General features: G+C 24.5%; 1 long non-coding RNA gene across 1 annotated transcript; it reads left to right on the forward strand.

The window, feature by feature from the left end:
- Nucleotides 1–3,441: 3,441 nt before the first annotated feature.
- LOC130981969 (uncharacterized) lies at nt 3,442–4,106 on the forward strand. Its single transcript, XR_009087068.1, has 2 exons — nt 3,442–3,601; nt 3,840–4,106. It is a non-coding gene; the product is annotated as an uncharacterized LOC130981969 (long non-coding RNA).
- Nucleotides 4,107–6,503: the final 2,397 nt, after the last annotated feature.

Raw genomic sequence — 6,503 nt, forward strand, 5'->3', positions numbered from 1 at the left:
TTAAAGTATAAATTTGTATTTGGTGAATAAAAATATTATATGTTTGTTTTTTTGAGCTTTCAACTATGAATACTTTTAAAAATACCTGTGAAAATATTTTTTGAAATCAGTTTATACTGCTATTTAATTATAAATTTTATTATATTAAAAATAATTTTAAATTTTCAAAGTAATTTCACCAAATACTATTATTATTTTAACCTATACTTGTTGAAAACTACTTTTAATTTTTGTTTTAATTAACAAATATAAGTATTATCACTTTTAAAATATTATTTTTAAAACGATAAATTACTTTTACAAAGTATATAACCTATTTTAATAAAAATATTTGAAAGATAATAAAAAATAGTCGAAACTAGTTTAATTTTTTATTTTATTTACATTCTTTAATTATTATTATTGGAATAATTAAACAATATTAGTTATTAGATATAATAAATATATAATAAATTTGTTAAAAGAAATATAATAAATATATAATTATGTATATTATATATAAAATTATAAATATTAAATTAAATATAGGTAAAAAGTCAGGTCTAGTTGAATTCACGTAAAATTGATAATTGAGAGTCGTTAGATAAAAATTTAGTCAAATAAGTCAACTGCACCTGAATTCCAGTTTAAATATAATAATTTTATGTTAGTACTTTCCTATCTATTATTTTAAAATTTGTTATATACACCATGATGAGTCCATGATTACGATAGGTTGCATTGTTTATCCATGTATGTGCGTTATTATTGCAGTTATACCTTAGTTTAAAGTTTAAAAACACATAAAAAACGAGTTCAAAGTATAGGAGTTGTTGTAGGCTTTTAGCCATATTGGAGGGAATATCGTCAGCGGTGCATATTCCGAACGATAAACGACAACAATGAACGTACATTGCCATGCCAGCACATTAATTATTGAATATTATATATTATCTTTACGTATTTTTATTTTTAAAAATGATCGATAAAAGTTAAGAAATGAATAAAATAAAAATTTTAATACAATAAAAAATATTTAAAAAATTTAAATATTATTAAAAAATATATACAAAGCTTTATTCTACTAAATAGAAGGAATATGTAAATAAAAAAGGCAAATTCATTATTTCTGAAAAAAAAAAAGCATGCATTTTGGGTTTTGGCACATTTATTGTGTGTCGACCTCATGTTGCACCTTGAATGCACAAATGACAAATCCGATATTATATTAGAGTAAAAATTTTAAATAATTTTTTATAATTATCTCAAAAGATAATTAATATTTTAATAAAAATTATTATTTTTTGTTTTTTTTAAAGATATGAGACTAAATTAATATTTTTTTATATTAATAAATAAGTTTATATAATATATTAAATTATGTTAAATTATTGATTTATCCGTTAAAAATTAATTAATGTTGATTAATTTTTTTATTAGGAGTCTCGTTGTCTTTTAAGAGTATTGTCAAGATCGTTTAACTTTTTTGTATTATTTTTTAAAATACATTGTCTAAATTTATTGGGTGTTTATGACTCGACCCGGTCTAAAGACCCGACTCAATCCGAAATATTTTTGGAGCTAATTTGGTGTGATTTTATTGGGTTTATAGCGGATAAGGATCTCAAAAATATACTCGATTATTATTTGAGCCGGTCTGGATCAAGGCGAACCCGGGTTCACCCGACCCATGTACACCCTAAGAAAACAAAAAGATATATATGTTTTAAATTAATTTTAATATTATGTTATATTAATTATAAGTTTATTATTTTATTTTTAATCATACTTATTGAATTAAAATATAGATCAAAAAAGAATTAAATTAGAATTTATAAACAAATTCAAATTCAAATATGGATATCAACTTTTCGGTAACAAGTTTCTTTTTATAAATAAGTACATCATAAATAAGTTTCTTTATAAATAATTTCTTTATAAATCATTATTAAAAAATTTTTTGTTGGTTAGGTGGATTTTATAACTCCAATCTTAGTACTACACAACACACCCACATACTCTTTAGTCTTCACACACTTAATATTTTCCTCCTCGGTAAGATTTGAATCCGGGACTTTTGAGGTGGAGAAGGAGAGATATAACATGTAAGTTACGACTCATTGGCTATTGTTAAAGTTTTAAAGACTCGGTTTGGATCCGGTATAGTTATGGTCCAAAAATGTTTAAATTTTATCGGATCTAAGACTGGATTAGGGTCTAAAAAATAGACCTGATATATATTTAGTGCCGAATTTAAATTAGAACAAAACTGATGTCACTCAACGCATGAACATTTCTAGGTAAAATTAAGAAATATTAATAATTTTTAAATTATTTTTTTATAAAAAATAAATATTAGTGATTAACGTATCATATAAATATATATTTTTTTTAATTATTAGATTTCTAATCTAATTTAAATTTTATAATTAAGCTCTTATTAATAATAAACATTAAAAAATATTTATAAAGTGTTATGGAGAAGCGAGAGCGTGGAGCACATAATGAGTGATGAAGTTGAGTTTTTTATGATATAGCGAGAAACAGAGAAGGGAAGAAAAAAAGAGTTTTTCGTCGAAGGGTGAGAAAGAAAAAAAGAAAAATATTATTTTATGTCATTCTAAAAAAAATCTACTATGTCTATCTGATGTTGCACATCGATATTGTTCAATATGGGAATCTTTTTAGATGATACGATCAATCAAATTCATCCATCCATGCTATTTGATTCCACTGATTTACTGTGTTAATGCCTTAATGGTCCATTCGACCTAGAGACACCAGTAGAATATTATATTGAAATAGTCATCTGCTCTATCCATAATTGAATATATAATTCTAGATACTTCATCTTCTCTTATTCTAATTCACTCAAAGTTATCAATACCTAACAAAAGTATATTATACATACATAATGTGTTTAGAAATAATAATGCACGTAAAATTTTTATATAAATTGACACAAATGATATTTTTTAATTGAGTCTATCAAAATTCAGGTTAGCAAGATTTATTAAGTATAATTGAAAGCAAGGAATACTTAATGTTACGCTGGTATAATTTTGTATTAATTATTACTACTCTTACTTTGTATTATTAAATATATTTAATTAGATGAATGTGTTATAATATTATTTAAAAAAATGAAGTTAGAATAAATAAATAAATAAATAATTATCTTTACACAATTGACAGTAGAGATGTTTAAAACCGATTCGGACAAAAAAAAAATCGATCAATCGAACCAATAAAATTGAGAACCGAAAAAACCAAAAACTAAAAAAACAAAAAAAATCATATTTTGCTGTTTTTTATGCAGTTTGATTCGGTTTTTGGTTCTGATACTGAAAATCCTAACCGAAACAAATTTGGTAACTAAAAAACCATAAAAAATCATTAATTAACCCAACCCATTAAGCAGCCCAATAGCCCATTACCCCATGGCTCACGTCCCCACCCCATCAGATAACTAGCGTCCCCTTTACGCCACCCCCACATCCCCCCGCAGCCAAAACTCTGCCTAACAGCGCCTCCCAGCCCCTCCCAACAGCCCCTCTCAGCCCCGTCGAACCGGCGTCTCCCAACCCCTACCATATCCACCGAACTAGCGCCTCCCAGTCAGGTATTAATTTGAATAATTTATATTCTACGTATTATGTATTTGTTGCTGATTGTTGTTGATTGTTTAGGTATTAATTATTGTTGATTGTTCATTTATTTGTTGTTGATTTTTTAAATTGTTAATAATTTTATTTTGTTTGAATTTTTGCTTCTGTTTGAATAATTTTTGTTCTATATTTAGTGTATTTTTAAAATTGCTGGTTGCTGGTTGTTGTTGACTGTGGTATTTGTTCATGCAGTTTATTCACAACTTCGTCACTTCCTGCTTCTGGCCTGCCTCTATTCCACCGTTGTCACAGATTTTAATATATGTTTCGATTTTTTATTGATGAAATTGTGATGATTTGAATTCTGTTAATGTGAAATTAGGATTAGGTTTAGAGTTTGAATTCTGTAATTGATAAATTTAGATTGAGTTACATTTCCTCTAAAATTGAGGTTAGGGTTTGTGAAACTGGGACATTTTAGGGTTTGGTTTTTGTTAAATGTAAATTATTTTTTTTATATTTTTGTTTATTTAAATTTTTTTGAATAATTAAAAAACCAACCAAATCGAACCCGCAGCCTTAATAAACGATCGGATCGAATGACTTTTTTTAAAATTAATCGAACCAAATCGCACTACAAACACCCCTAATTGACAGGACAATACTATTAAATATTGACACACGAGTAGTAATCAAGCTACAAACACCATTTGGTAGGTACTCCTACTATACGCCATGAGCCCATGATTATTACAACAAGGTGCATTGTTTGTCGATATATATATACAGCTCGTCATTGTTAAAATTAGATTTCTTGGTTTAAATACAACTTAAAAGAAATTTAAATCTTTAAATGAGTTTCTAAAAAAATTTGTTTTTTTATGAGTTATTTTTAAAAAAAAAAATTTTTAAAATAAAAATAATTTTATATTTAAATATCTTATAAAAAAATATTTTTATTAATTATGGTTGGATATAATAATATAAAAATATTTTTATTTATTTATTATGTAAAAAATATTTTTTAAAAAATATATTTACAAAAATATAAATTGTAATTTTTTAAAAAAGATATTTTTTATTTTTTTAGTGTTTTTATTTTTATTACTAGAAATTTACTAAACATGCTAAAAAAAACTTTTTTATTTAATTTTTTTCTATCAACTTAATAACATCCAAACAAGTACTTAAATAAAAGTGATTATTAATAAACGTACATTATTATTAGTGGCACATTATTTATCAAAAATAACTATATTATGTATATATCAAAATCAACTATCACAGTAGAATATACATTAAAATATAAAATATACTTTAAAAATAAATTAGATTACACATATATAATAACTAATTTTAATATACAAATAATATATTTAATTAAAAAATATACATTTTGTTTATTATTGACTATTAATATTAAATAATGAGTATTAACCTCAAATTGCACCCAAAATGCTCGGATCCGGTATTATTTTTTGGGATAACGTATATTTTATCTCTAAAAATTTTTAAAATTATAAAAACCTTAAGATTTAATATATATCAATTTTATCTTAACATTTTTAATGGTTTTTAATTTTTTATCTATTAAATATTTTAACTATCAAAAGTTAATCAACAATTCTCTTCCTCATTCATAGGTCCAATCAGTCCAGACTAGACCATGTTATAGTTTTTTTTTTAATGGATTGTTATTTTAGAGGCATAGTCAGACCTTAGGTATATTTTTTGAGCGTGTTTCATTTAAAAAAAAAAATCAATACTTGATGTGATATGGAAATATCTTAAGTCTATAACTTTAAAATTTTGCATACCTTAAAACTTTTTTGTTTACATGGATTGGATTATAATCAATTGGACCTTTGAATCTATCCAATTAAAAAAAATTCAGTTTTGAGTCAACGAAAAATATAATTTTGTCGTATAATTTTATGAAAAGAAACAATTGGACCAACTCACTATGATTATTGGAAGGATTTTTGATAGCTCAAGCCTGATAAGAATGTTCTAATAACTTTGTTCAACATTGAATGAATGTTATGAGGTCTTACTATAACCTTGGAGACAAAGAACTCAATGTTTACATGTCCTAGGTTGGAGGGATTTTTTTTTTAATATTTTAGTGTGGGATCAAATTTTTCAAGAAATAACTTTTGAAGTAGAGTGATCATGACGACAACGAACTAATTAGTGATAATGATTTTAGTTTTTACAAGGCATTGCTTTAGTAAATTACACATGCAACATTTATAAAATTCATGTACTCCTTGTGAGATATTCTTTAAACTTTTTAAGTTTTTCATTATTCATATTGTCTAATGTCTGTTTTTCTAAAATTTTAATTTTTCTTAACGTATCTGAGAATATTTGTGATATGTGAAAGATGAAAACAGATCATTGAGTGAAAAAAAAAAAACGAAGCTGTGAAATATGTGCTTTAATTATTATGTAAAAAATAATATATTACAGTAAATTTATACACACTTAAAAAAGAGAAAATGTAGCTAGATATTAGTGTAAAAACCAACATTCTATAATAAATTGTAACAAATTTTTATCCTTTTAACTTATTTTCTTAGCACCTCTTAATTTAAAAGGAATTATTTCTCATCCTAAGTTTGACTTTAAATTTATCAAACAATTTCATAGACATGGGTTTTATTAAGAGATCAGCAATCTGATCTTGAGTCACTATATAATTTACACACAATTTTTTTTATTAACATGCTTCTTTAAACTATAAAAATTAAGTTCCACATACTTGCATCTGCTGTGTGAAATTGAATTTTGAACTAAAAGATAAGCACTCTAATTATCACAAAATATTATAAAAAAATCGATTGCTTCACATTCAATTCAACCAACTGTTAGATGGAGGCCATTTTTTGATTGAACAGATGTCATTACTCTATA

The sequence above is a fragment of the Arachis stenosperma genome, chromosome 5 (genome assembly GCF_014773155.1).
Source record: "Arachis stenosperma cultivar V10309 chromosome 5, arast.V10309.gnm1.PFL2, whole genome shotgun sequence".
NCBI lineage: Eukaryota > Viridiplantae > Streptophyta > Magnoliopsida > Fabales > Fabaceae > Arachis > Arachis stenosperma.